This window comes from Dendroctonus ponderosae, unplaced genomic scaffold (assembly GCF_020466585.1).
Source record: "Dendroctonus ponderosae isolate FM_Combo_2020 unplaced genomic scaffold, Dpon_F_20191213v2 Dpon_F_20191213_4, whole genome shotgun sequence".
In the NCBI taxonomy this organism is placed as follows: domain Eukaryota; kingdom Metazoa; phylum Arthropoda; class Insecta; order Coleoptera; family Curculionidae; genus Dendroctonus; species Dendroctonus ponderosae.
In genome coordinates this window covers 2,128,624-2,142,238 of record NW_026018611.1, presented here as the reverse complement: position 1 = coordinate 2,142,238, position 13,615 = coordinate 2,128,624, and the positions used below count along the sequence as shown (strand labels likewise).

General features: G+C 39.3%; 1 protein-coding gene across 2 annotated transcripts in view; it reads right to left on the bottom strand.

The window, feature by feature from the left end:
• The window catches only part of LOC109542917 (limbic system-associated membrane protein), a 61,170-nt gene that overhangs the window by 24,711 nt on the left and 22,844 nt on the right, over window positions 1-13,615 (bottom strand). The window lies entirely within an intron of this gene.

Here is a 13,615-nt window from a genome sequence, read left to right as displayed (position 1 = left end):
GCAAGATTATTGCAAAATTTCATGTTTTCCGTCCCGTTTTGCATGTTTCTCGGAAGCAAAATGAGCAAGAACGCTCGTTTTTACATCATTTCAGAGATAACTGAATGGCCTTTAGTCGAAGTTTCTCAAGAACCATTTGAGCCACAGAATTCGTTTTGGTATCGTTGGATAGAGAATTGAAAAGTCGATCCAGTCGTAACGTTAGTGAGGAAATTCGAGCAGTTTTGACCCAAAAAGCGAAATTTAAATATCAAACACTTAGGTTCAAGATTATGCCAAAATTCCATGTTTTCCGTCCCATTTTCGTCCATTTCTCGGAGGCAAAATGAGCAAGAACGCTCATTTGTACATCATTCTAGACAGAAATAAATGGCCTTTTTAGAAAGTGAACCATGGATCGGGAAATGTTGGCAGTTTTCTCAAAAGATGGTTGAATTCAAGAAGTTTTAGATTTGCGTGGTTTTTTTCAGTTGCAAAGTCCACTTGAACATAACGCTGCTTTTTTCGAAGTTTCTCAAGAACCATTTGAGCCGCAGAATTTGTTTTGGCATCGTTGGATAGACAATTGAAAACGCGATTCAGTCGTAACAACGTGAGTGAGGAAATTCGAGTAGTTCTGATCCAGAGAGCGAAATTTGAATATCAGACACTTAGGTGCAAGATTATGCCAAAATTCCATGTTTTTCGTCCCATTTTTGCTAATTTCTCGGAGGCAAAATGAGCAAGAACGCTCATTTGTACATCATTCTAGACAGAAATAAATGGCCCTTTTAGAAAGTTAACCATGGATGGGGAAATGTTAGCAGTTTTCTCAAAAAACGCTTGAATTCAAGAAGTTTTAGATTTGCCTGGTTGTTTCTGAGTTGCACAATCCACTTGAACATCACGCTGCTTTTTTCGAAGTTTCTCAAGAACCATTCGAGCCACAGAATTCGTTTTGGCATCGTTGGATAGACAATTAAAAAGTCGATTCAGTCGGAACAACGTGAGTGAGGAAATTGGAGTAGTTTTGACTCAGAAAGCGAAATTCGAATATCAAACACTTCGGTGCAAGATTATGCCAAAATTCCATGTTTTCCGTCTCGTTTTTGCTCATTTCTCGTAGGCAAAATGAGCAAGAACGCTCATTTGTACATCTTTCTAGGCAGAAATAAATGGCCTTTTTAGAAAGTGAACTATCGATAAGAAAATGTTGGCAGTTTTCTGAAAAAAAGCTTGAATTCATGAAGTTTTAGATTTGCGTGGTTTTTTTTTGAGTTGCAAAATCCACTTGAACATGACGCTGCTTTTTTCGAAGTTTCTCAATAACCATTTGAGCCACAGAATTCGTTTTGGCATCGTTGGATAGAGGATTGAATGGATGGATCCCCCTGGATCCGCCCTTGTTTGGACACTTTTCTTGTACAAGTGAACGGCCTAATAATAGTTTCGTTTGTCCACCGCACAGGTGATTAGCAAGAAAGTCCATTGCCTTAATCACCGTGGCAGTTAACGGGCGATAATGCGCGGTGTGAAAAATGAATGCAGCTTGCCATTATGCGGCAAAAAATAATAATTTCGAATCGGTTTTCGGGTGTCGTACCAAAAAGCAAACCATTTTACAAAACTTCAGCGAGCGGTAAAACAATCCATTACAGCGAAACCTGCAAAGTAAGGTGCAATCCGGAAGCTTTTAAGCTGCGGCGGCGACTTTTTCGGTCCCTCGAGGGCCCCCCGAAGACTCCACCTCGTGTCGATGACAAACACTGTTCCCTCTCTGGTTTTGCAGTTATGTAAGAGCGCCGATTAATCGAAAACGTATTTGGCAAATAACTTTTGTTTGCTCGCTATTAAGCAATGGCAAGGTCGCTTTTGAACCACTGCGAAATTGATTCGTCGCTTTTGTTTGACTTGGCAGGCACAGACTGATTATTAAGGGATCCGGCTTGAACGATTTTTAACCGACGATACAATCTTCTCATCAGTAGATCATCAAAAGAGCGCGACCACATTCTTTTACTCAAAGGAAGGCCTAAGGAAGGAACATAAGTTTTATTAAGCAAAAATGTCCAGATCCTCTGCTATGGATGGTTAAAGTTCTACAAGAAAATCAACTTTATTGAAATATCGAGAGAAGAGTAAGATGGCTTTTAATGAAACTTGCTGGGAGTTTGCTTGTTGTGAGTGGTGAATTTTGCCGATCTTGGTCGTGGCCGGTAGGAAAACTACCAAAAGTTTTTATTTGGCTGCTGGAACCAACTGATTTTTCTCCAGTTGAAACACTGGCTATTTTCGGACATTTTTTTGCTCTTTTTAAGGTCTTAAACATTCATCGTTTTTGCGCAAAAACAGCTATTGCCATTAAAAGTCACTAATTGTTGGCCTCAAAACATCGATTCTATCATCGGATATAAAAAAATTGCAGAACTTTGGCCACACAAAGCAGAGGATGCAGACATTTTTACTTAATAAAAATTAGGCCAGATCGCCATCTTTTGACCCAAATAATATTCTTTAAACGGAACATCCTGTATATACATATTGAGGAGCTCCCTAAGATGAAACTTTCAGTTGTTTTGAGCTCCGGGTGGCAGCTGATAGTTAAAGTGTGCCGAAAATGTCTATTATTTCGGATCTGAAACTTCTAGCATGTTTTTCAATGAGTTCAATGCATTGCTAGCATCCGTGAGCTCAAAATGATGTAAAATTTAAGAGATTTTGAGGAAATTTTAATTTTTGCAGAAAATGGAAAAATTTCGGCCCAAAATCAAAATTTCACATCCGTGTTTTTTCAGCTCAATCGATTCCTTTCGACGTAAGAAGGTCACAAATATCCAGTTATAAAGCGTTTGGGTCAATAATAAGGAAGAAATCGTCGGTTGAAGATCGTGAACGCACAAAAAACGCTTAAAATATGCCAAAAATGTCTATTTTTTCGGATATGAATCATCTCGCATGTTTTTCAGTGAATCCTATCCATTCCTCGCGTCCGTGCGCTGAAAATGAGGCAAAATTAAAGACATTTTGATAAAATTTTCGCTTTTCAAAAAAATCGACCCCCACCCTTAAAAAAATTTCGGTCAAAAATCAAAATTTCGCATGCGTGTTTTTTGAGCTCAATCGATTCCTTTCGACGTAAGAAGGTCATAAATGTGCATTTATAAAGCGTTTGAATCAATAATAAGGAAGAAATCATCGGTTGAAGATGGTGAACGCGCAAAAAACTCTTAAAATATGCCAAAAAGTCTATTTTTTCGGATCTGAAACATCTAGCATGTTTTTCAGTGAATCCGATGCATTCCTCGCGTCCATGCGCTGAAAATGATGTAAAATTTAAGACATTATGAGAAAATTTTCATTTTTTCAAAAAAATCGACCTCACCCTTGGAAAAATTTCGCCCAAAAATCAAAATTTCATATGCGTGTTTTTTGAGCTCAATCGATTCCTTTCGACGCGAGAAGGTCACAAATGTGAAGTTATAAAGCGTTTGGGTCAATAATAAGGAATAAATCGTCGGTTAAAGATCGTGAACCCTCAAAAACGCTTTAAATGTGCCAAAAATGTCTATTATTTCGAATCTGAAACTTCTAGCACGTTTTTCAATGAGTTCAATGCATTCCTCGCGTCCGTGGGCGCAAAATGATGCAAAATTTAAGACATTTTGAGAAAATTTTAATTTTTCTAAAAAATCGACCTCCATTCTTGGAAAGATTTCGGCCAAAAATCAAAATTTCACTTGCGTGTTTTTTGAACTCAATCGATTCCTTTCGACGTAAGATCACAAATGTGCATCTATAAAGCGTTTGGGTCAATAATACGGAAGAAATCGTCGGTTAAACATCGCGACCGCTCAAAAAAACGCTTAAGTTTGGTATACTTTGAACTTATTAAGCGCATGCATGGCCCGATCGGGTAGCAATTTTCTCCATAATTTCCCATGGAATGATAAATGACAGGCGCTTGTCAATGAAAAAAGGCGCTTTGTAGTTTACGTACACTTATCTCCATTGCAAACGCCGTCTATCGACAGATGCACAATGGTTTACTTAATATTAATGGCGCGGATTATGATAAAACGAGTAAATTTCTCATCGTTTATCATGGGTAATGCGAACAGCTAAAGCGTCCGGATTATGCTGAAATATAACACCATCTAATAACTAAATATATGAATAGTTGCAACAGCGATTCAATCCGTTGCCATTAAACGACTTTGTCTTGACTTGCGCGCTTTTACTGTCTTTCGGGTTTATTGGAACAAGGTTTTACGGCTTTTCCGATTGAAAACGGTTCCATTAGGCACCATATTTAAACAGTCTAATGGCCAGTTGCCCCATTTGGCTAAACAGTGACTGCCACTGTTTAATCGACATTAATTCTTCCGCACGGAATCAAAGGCAAAAAGTAACCCGAAGTGATTCGATTAGCAATCGGCGAACGTTACGTATGGATGGCCCGAACAGAAAGATCAAACCGATTCAATTTCGGATTCAAACTGGAAGGACGCCATCCATCCATTCCGGACGACATGGATGAATAGTGCACATAGATATGCATTCCATCTCTCAAATCGTTGATTAAAACCTTATTGGACAAAACATCAGGAGGACGCCATTGGAGTTGTTTATTCGACTTTCTTCGTACCATTCGAAATAAACCGTTCATTATTAATTGAGTTTAAACCAGCCTCTAGCAGATTAACCATGCATAACCGAGAAAACTTCACTCTGTTAACTATTAATTAAGAATACCGTGGGTTCCTAAAAAGTTTTTGGTTCCGAGCTGGAAGTTTCGCAGCGACTCCGTCTCTCGGATGGCCGTAATTAGAAGAAACAATTTTGTTATTTCCGGACTGTGGATCTAATGGTCGTCCTATGAATACTTCCGGTGGGAACTGATTTATTTATGCCATCCGACGACGGGAAGCAAAGAAATGCATTTATAATCATTATTAAATTATTTTCTTTCCTGGGCTCCAGTCACATTGTAAAACAAAAATGAGAAACACCAATTTTTGTATATCGTTTATTTCGTTACGTTTCGGCGAGACAACAGCGCCATCATCAGATTTTAAAATTCATTCAAACTCATAATTGGTAAACATTATATTCATTTTAGGTCTTGCTCAGCAAAGACCTAAATGAATATAATGTTTATTCGAAAAACACGTTCGCTACCATTCGAGACATAAAATTTCATTTTATACTTGGAGGGCATGTCTTGTAATTCCTCCCCGGGGCATATTTTTCGCTTAAAACTTTGGCACGACTGAGATAGACAAGAGTCTTCAAATTATATCAGCCATTGCTGATAAGGGGAACTTTTCCATTGGGCCAATTGGGTTTTTATGTATTTTTTGCGCCAGCGAAAGTTGTGGTTGATTAGCAGCAATAACTTGTACAAAAGCGCCAGACTTGCCGGTTAATTTAACGCGATGCTTAGACGCTAAAATCAGCAGCAAAAGCTGCAAATAATGGGCAATGTTGGCCCAATACTTGGGGCTTGGGCTATCAGCAACTCAGAACTTTCAAGCTGCGCATCTACCTACACTGTCGAGGTAAATTCTGATACACCCCGCAGGAAACTTTTCAATGAAATTTTATGCTTTTACCTGCTGTTCAAAGTTAGTGTGTTTTCGTGCGGATTTTAACCGATTTATTTGGGAAATTTACATTGCGCTTTAGCCAGGCTGGAAGGTTTGAAACCGTGCAGGACTTCAGCACAACGACCCGACGCCCTCCATCAATTGAGCCGTTAGTCAATCTTCGGAAGAAATAGTTAATGATAAATATGATTACAGTTTACTATGAGCTTTTTCCACAAACATCTGTTACATTTTTCATTGTTTCATCCTTACTGCTCTTCGTAGTTAATGTTGAAATAAAGCCTTCAATCGAGATCTCGATGTTAACAATGTGTTAACATAAGACTTTTGCCTTCTGCTGACTTTGAAAGTGCGCAAGTGCAGTTTATAAAATTCCAAATTTTTGTTAACCACAATTTAAAAAAGGTTACATTGTAAATTTAAATCAATTTAATTTGAAAAAAATACAAAATTTGCTTAATAACATGCATTCAAATGAGTTTACCCATAGCGTAAGTTTCCCAAGTGCCAGGGATTCTTTTATGAAACGCGTCTATATCTTTTATCATTTTTCTTGGTGTTTGCAATAATACAATTTTATGGCCTTACGCCAAACCCTTTTAAGCGTTATCATGGTTTACAGCACAAAATAAAAATATATCCGCTTTTATATGGAGATGTTGGTCCGTAATGGCACTTTTATTCAACAGCAGACGGTTGTTTCTGTACTATTTTCTCCGTAAAATTCCATATAATGACCTTTTGGGTTGTCGTTTGTTCCTTGAAGATCCTGAAAATGCAGTGGTTTCGGTGTGCAGCAAATATTCAATTAGGTGAAATTATGTTCACTAAAGTTGTGGAGTGTTCTGGTTATCAGGTTTAGGCACACGTGTGAAGATGCCAGCCAGGCGTGTGGGAGAAACATCGGGGCCAAAACAACCGGAAAATTTGCTTAATATTGGGCAAATCCCGCACAAGCCTTGTTTTATCCACTGGCAATGGCGGCATCGGCTAAATGAATACGAGGAAAAAAGATAATAAAAATGTAAAGGGCCGATCCGTCAACATCATCCGGGGGCTTTTCATTTGAAAGTGTAATGCCAAAGCAGATTTCGCCCGGCAATACTGAATGGGTTTTAGAGTGGCGATGTTAAAGAATATTATGAAAATATCGGGGACGGTCGTCGCAACGTCGCTTCACTTGTGTATTAAGAACGATTTTGTAAGTCGGGCCAACAGAGTTCGGGCATATTGGATCGCCGGCACACTTTGTGTCGTCCGAAATGCGCTTTTCAACGTTGAATTCGCCTATTTAACCCGTCAAGTTGTTGCAGTCAACAGTGCCATACATAAATGCCGGATTTATGGCCCGCAGGGAGCTCTCCCAAGATATACTAATATTCTCGTAAATACCGCGAGCTCGACTATTCGCTGCATTTCCGAGATAGAGGACATATTGGAACAAAACACATAAGCAATGAGAAAGTGGAAGGTTGCGATGCAAAAGTTTGATTTATTTCGCCGAGCCCTTGGGGCGGAATTGAATTGCAAAATCTGGCCTGTCGCAGTTCCTGTACGTTCTCCGGACTCGATGAAATATTCAGTAACTGAATTTATTAATATGATATTTATGTTGCGGTTTGACTTTTATAAGGTGCAGGTGAAGGCGCATTCATAAATATCGTTCGGAATTTATTCAGTGCACTTTGACTGTTGTTGTCTGATCATGTTCTTGATCTTCCGAAACGATTCCCTCATACGAAAATTCCCCAAACTTGCTCGATCGATTTCTGTCCGTTCACGCTCATTATCAGTCGGTTTCCACATTCCCTCTGTTTACCTGATGTAATTATTTCATGCAAACAGGAAATCCCGAGAATGTCCTGGATGGGAAGCCCTCGACGCCGATTATCCCATTATTTTGTTCACATTTCTTCTCATTTATTTTCCTGACTGCGTGTACTTGTTATGATATTCTTATCTTTCCTGGGTCTCAATACACACAATAATTTTGAATATCGTTTATTTCATTACGTTTCGGGGAGTGGACAGCGCCATCATCAGATTTTAAAATTCATTCAAACTCATAATTGGTAAACATTATATTCATTTTAGGTCTTGCACAGCACAGACCTAAATGAATATAATGTTTACCAATTATGAGTTTGAATGAATTTTAAAATCTGATGATGGCGCTGTCGACTCCCCGAAACGTAATGAAATAAACGATATTCAACATTGTGATTTCGGCCAATAATCGGCCAGATTGCGCTTCGAGCTGATTGACCAGATTTTTGCGTAGCTTTTCTAAGAATAATCGTTACTGCCTTCTCTGGTTTGCCCCAAAGCAGGCTCCGCTGATACTGGAATTACTGCCTACAGCGGCTCTTTTGTTCCAGTTGTCTGGATTCAGTCTCAACTGCAGTCGTCTTGTCAGGCCTGCAAGCCGTCGGTTTTCCTTATTATTTCCCCGACTGTCTGAAAAACTTGTTTAATTAACGTCCGTATCGAACGGGCCGCTTCTTCCAGATAGCTGGAGGTCGGTTCATCATCATGGCGATTTAACGTCACATCGGGTTTTATTGCCATTAAATAAAAAGCAAGATCCGATGCTTATCAAGGCGCACTGGTTGACCGGAAATTCGAGCCGAATGAGCTGGAAAATTGACTAGAAACGAAGGAAATTTCAGCTGGGATTTGGTTGGGGGACACACCGGCTCCAGCTAATGGTAGAAAAACGTTGCGTCCTTCCGCGCAATTGTGCTCAACTTTTACGCAATAATCACCCGAGGAGCCTAATTGAGAAAAAGATGCCAGCAGGCTGCAACGCATTTATTTCCATCAAAGTACCGTTTCTTCTCTATTTGAAGCTGCCGTGTTTCGGGATCTCCAATTTTCCAGATTATCCAAACAAATGGCGCTCTCCGGCCGATGAAAAAGCGAACGTCAATTTGTTTTCCAAGATGAACCAGCCATGAATTGAAAACGGCGATTTCGTCTTTTGCTGGCCGAGATAACCGTATCAAGAATGGCGCAAATTGAGATTGATTTGGTTTTTGTTGGGAATTAGCCAATGGCGGAGGCGCGGGCCCTCAAAACAACTCCGATTCAATTTCGGGATGAACAAAGGTCCGGATTCGCATTTTTGGGGTCGCGGCAGAGGAGGAATTTCGAGGGCCGCCTTCGATAACAATGTGCGGCATATTGAAATAGTTCGGCGGCAAATTAAACTCGAAATTGCCTTCTGCCTCCTCTAAACCTCCTCGTTGTCGCAGTTAGTTTACACACTAAGACGGCTGCCCAATCCATAGATATTCCCCATCTATAAATACTTTCAGCCTCATTCAGATAATTTTCAGAACATTTTTTGTTCCAGTCTAATTCGAGTTTAGGTAGAAGGTAGCTCTCAACAGCGGCTATTGAAACGCTTCTTATGATTGATCCGAAATTTCCAACCGTTTTGAAGATACGGCGTTTTTAATCGCTCGAATTCTCAGGCTTCAAAGGGGGCAGTTCCGTACTTTAAGGTTTCAAAATGTTTATAAGAAACTATATTTCTCGGAAACGGAAGTGGTAAAATGTAGCTCTTGAGATGCTCTATCGAAAAGGTTCAAACGACTACTCGGCTGGTTTCAAAGGTTTTCGAAATATAAATCGAAACGTAGCAGAAATCATACAAAAATGAGATACAAACATGCCAGATTCATCACATTTTTGCTTCAATATATTTAGTGTTTAGAATTTACAATTCGGCTTGAATGGTGAAAGGTAGCTCTTAACAGCGGCTATTGAACGGGTTATTATGATTGATCCAAAATTTCCAACCGTTTCGGAAATACGGCGTTTTTAATCACTCGAATTATCGGGCTTCAAAAGGAGCAGTTCCGTACTGTAAGTTTCAAAATGTTCATAAGAAAATATATTTCTCGGAAACGAAAGTGGTAAAATGTAGCTCTTGAGATGCTCTATCGAGAAGGTTCTAACGACTACTCGGCTGGTTTCAAAGGTTTTCGGAATATAAATCGAAACGTAGCAGAAATCATACAAAAATTTAAACATTCGCCTTCTCCTATTTTAGCTTGCAATTCTCTAGAGGCTGGAAATTCCTGGAAAAACCTTAATGGAAAAACAGAGCTATTAAAGGACTGATTAGATAATTCGAACCACTTTTGAGTTACTGGATCAACTGGATGTTGCAAACTTCAAAGACGTACACTTTTTCAAATGGTTGCTTCCATCGCTTTAGAAATGAGAAAGTTTTAACAAGAGCTGACTGAAAAGCCGCTCCGATAATGCAATTGAAGAGAGGGCAAGAACAAAAAAGGCACTTTTAGCGCACATGCAAATGCCCTAAAAGCTGTCGCTGTTTCATTTAACGCTTGTTAATTGAAATGTCCGCAAACTTAATCACGCCCTCACATTATAACACATCGACTCCATGCTTGGAACTGATTATGAACCGTTTTTGTTGTTTAATTGGAAATAGTGCTATCTGCAACCGGCGAGTTTTTGCCCCATTATATAGTTTACAGCGCCGTCAAGCCCGGCCCGATTTCCTTAAAGAAGTTGCAAGTTTAAATTGGTTTTGCCAACTTTTAATACTGTAGTTTTGAAATTTAATATTTAGCCCAGACTAATCGATTTACGAACACGCCCAGCGGCAACTTTTTAGATTCCGGTGTAAGTCTTCATTACCAAGTTTGTCTTCGAACGGGCTCGCTGAATTTAAATTTGCGAAACTGGTGCAACTGTGCAGCACGAGTTGTGAGTAAAGCAATTTTTCAAATTGATTTTCATTCCTACTTATACAAAGGGCGCCCATAGAGCTCTAAGGAGTTATTTCAAAAAGTAATACTGTCGCAGCCATTGCTTAAAACTGCCGAGTTTAACCCGCAAAAGGACCCATTAGAAAGTGAACCAAGGATGGGGAAATGTGGGCAGTTTTCTCAAAAAATGCTTGAATTCAAGAAGTTTTAGATTTGCGTGGTTTTCTTTGAGTTGCAAAATCCACTTGAACATGACGCTGCTTTTTTCGAAGTTTCTCAAGAACCATTCGAGCCACAGAATTCGTTTTGGCATCGTTGGATAGAGAATTGAAAAGTCGATTCAGTTGTAACAACGTGAGTGAGGAAATTCGAGCAGTTTTGACCCAGAAAGCGAAATGTGAATATCAGACACTTCGGTGCAAGATTATGCCAAAATTCCATGTTTTCCGTCCCGTTTTTGCTCATATCTCAGAGGCAAAATGAGCAAGAACGCTCATTTGTACATGATTCTAGACAGAAATAAAGGGCCTTTTCAGAAAGTGAACCATGGATGGGGAAATGTGGGCAGTTTTCTCAAAAAATGCTGGAATTCAAGAAGTTTTAGATTTGCGTCGTTTTCTTTGAGTTGCAAAATCCACTTGAACATGACGCTGCTTTTTTCGAAGTTTCTCAAGAACTGTTTGAGCCACATAATTCGTTTTGGCATCGTTGAATAGATAATTGAAAAGTCGATTAAGTCGTAACAACGTGAGTTAGGAAATTATAGTAGTTTTGACCCAGAAAGCGAAATTTGAATATCAGACACTTCCGTGCAAGATTATGCCAAAATTCCATGTTTTCCGTCCCGTTTTTGCTCATTTATCGGAGGCAAAATGAGCAAGAACGCTCATTTGTACATCATTCTAGACAGAAATAAATGGTCTTTTTAGAAAGTGAACCATCGATAACGAAATGTTGGTAGTTTTCTCAAAAAGTGCTTGAATTCAAGAAGTTTTAGATTTGCGTGTTTGTTTTTGAGTTGCAAAATCCACTTGAACATGACGCTGCTTTTTTCAAAGTTTCTCGAAAACCATTAGAGCCCTTGGATGGTACGATGTTACGAAAGTGTTTCTATTGGTTGGAGATCTGTCAATTCGTCCGTTGTAGTACGAACTGACAGATCTTCAATCAGTACCTGCAAATATGTTAAGATCTGAAAACTTTTCAGTTCCCTGTTATTGAATTTTGGATTTTCAGTCAGAATATTGAAAATTCAATCAAAATGCATATGAATTTAGTGTCAACGACCAAAAACTGAATTTTCAGTTACAAAATGTACTGAAAAGTAACTGAATTTTTAACTCATTTTTACCAGTGCACAACTCCGCTTGTAGAGTGGCATAAACCAAAAATAGTCGGTTTGGGAGTGAATGATTGAATCAGACAAATTATGTGTGTGAGCGAGCGAGGGGTGCGAATGTCCCAAATCTGTGTAAAGGATCCAAAACGGTTGTTTTGTTTTATTAGGCAAATCTTCGCTGTCATCGATCACGCAACTTTCTGTGCAAACCCCTCATTATACCGGTGCCCGCTAAGTTTCACTAGTGAAAGCTGAAAACCTAAACAAACACCAAGATTGGCGCTCATTATTGAGCCAGTTTTCCGCGTGATTGGGTTGCGAAGTGAGCGGAAAAAAAAGAAACTGTGTGCTCTGTCTGTGTCAGCGTTGGTGATCCTAATCTCCGGACGGAATCTGATTAGGCAAAATACAGATGGAGGAGAGAAAATGGAAAAGAAGTCGCTGGCATTTCAGGGGAGGCCGTATTTTTTAAAGACGTCCTAATTAAAAGCCCTTTTGCCCGACCAAGTAAACAACTTAGCCTAATTGACTTTCACTCGGGCGAAAATCCGTATTTCGGCGCCCGAATTTTTGTATTATTTTTCCTAAATATTAATCGTGTTTTTCAGCCGAATGTAATGAAATTCCAAGGTTTACTTTAGAGTGAAGGAGCGATTTTTGTTTCGGTTTTTTTTTCGATTGGCGCGTCTCAAACACACCGTACCTTCAGCTGCTGAAATCTAGATTGCTGACAGACTCCAGTCTAGCAAATTACCGTTTTCATCCGTCTAAACCTAATTAAGTAAATAGTTGCTCCAACTTTGTGAACAGTCAAAAAGTAAACGGGGGGATATTTTACGTCAGAAAGGGAACACCTGGAAAAATGCCCGATTCCCCGTTTTGTTTCCAGCGAACTTTCGCGCTATAAATAAAGTAGGAAGTTTATGATGTTCCATTAAAGCAGTTCAAAGTTTTTGACTTGGAAGATACGACTTTTGTTCATTTTTTGCTGCGCTTAATTCTCTATTAAGCACCAGGAATGTGCGGTTTTAGTTCCATTTTAACGAAACGATCGAATATTCAGCGCATATCAAAAAAGATAGACTTTTGATGCCATTTCTCGAAATTAATCGTTTTTTCGGGTTTTTAGGCCGTCGTTCGGTAGAATTTCTTCCTGACGTTTCACAAGCACGAGTGGCTTGCATCTTCAGAAGTGGTTTGCTTGAATGCTTACACTGTTCTCATCAGAACTCGTTTAGTTCTGCGGAAGAACTGAACGGGTTCTGATGAGAACCGTGTAAGCGTTCAAGCAAACCACTTCTGAAGATGCAAGCCACTCGTGCTTGTTTCTACCGAACGACGGCCTAAAAACCCATCAGTTTCATTCAGCATATACACGGTGATTGATTAATCTCAATGCCGCATTTATTGGATTAATTTACTGCAGTCAACTGGGTAAACTTGGGCGACTTTTGATCGATTTGAGGGTTTTGGCAAACCACAACTAGATCCTTACTATCCCTGAACAACTGCGGAGTGTTTTTCTAACGCTAGTTCGACAACGCCGCCATCGAATTTCAAAACTAGCTTCAGTTTCCGGATTTTGTAAGCCGACTTAGCTTCCAAATGGATTCAAAAAGTCTCCAGGTCGAACAGAAAGCGACAACTTCAAGCGCGGATTATTCGTCTTTATTGCCGGCAAAATTTCATTTCTTTGAAAGTTCCTGATTGGTGAAATTGAACAATCGTCGGTTCGCTCTAATCAATATTCGATAAAAGATATTTATTACAAACTTCTTTTTGGGTATTGCGCCTCAAAAATGATTGTCTTTAAAAAAGACAGAATTTCCTCACGTCTTTTATTACATATTGATAAATAGTGCTCCTATTTCGCAATAAGAACGAGTTATTTATCAAAAAGTAATCAAGAACTATCACCTAGAGGGTATCCTGCGACACACTTAGGC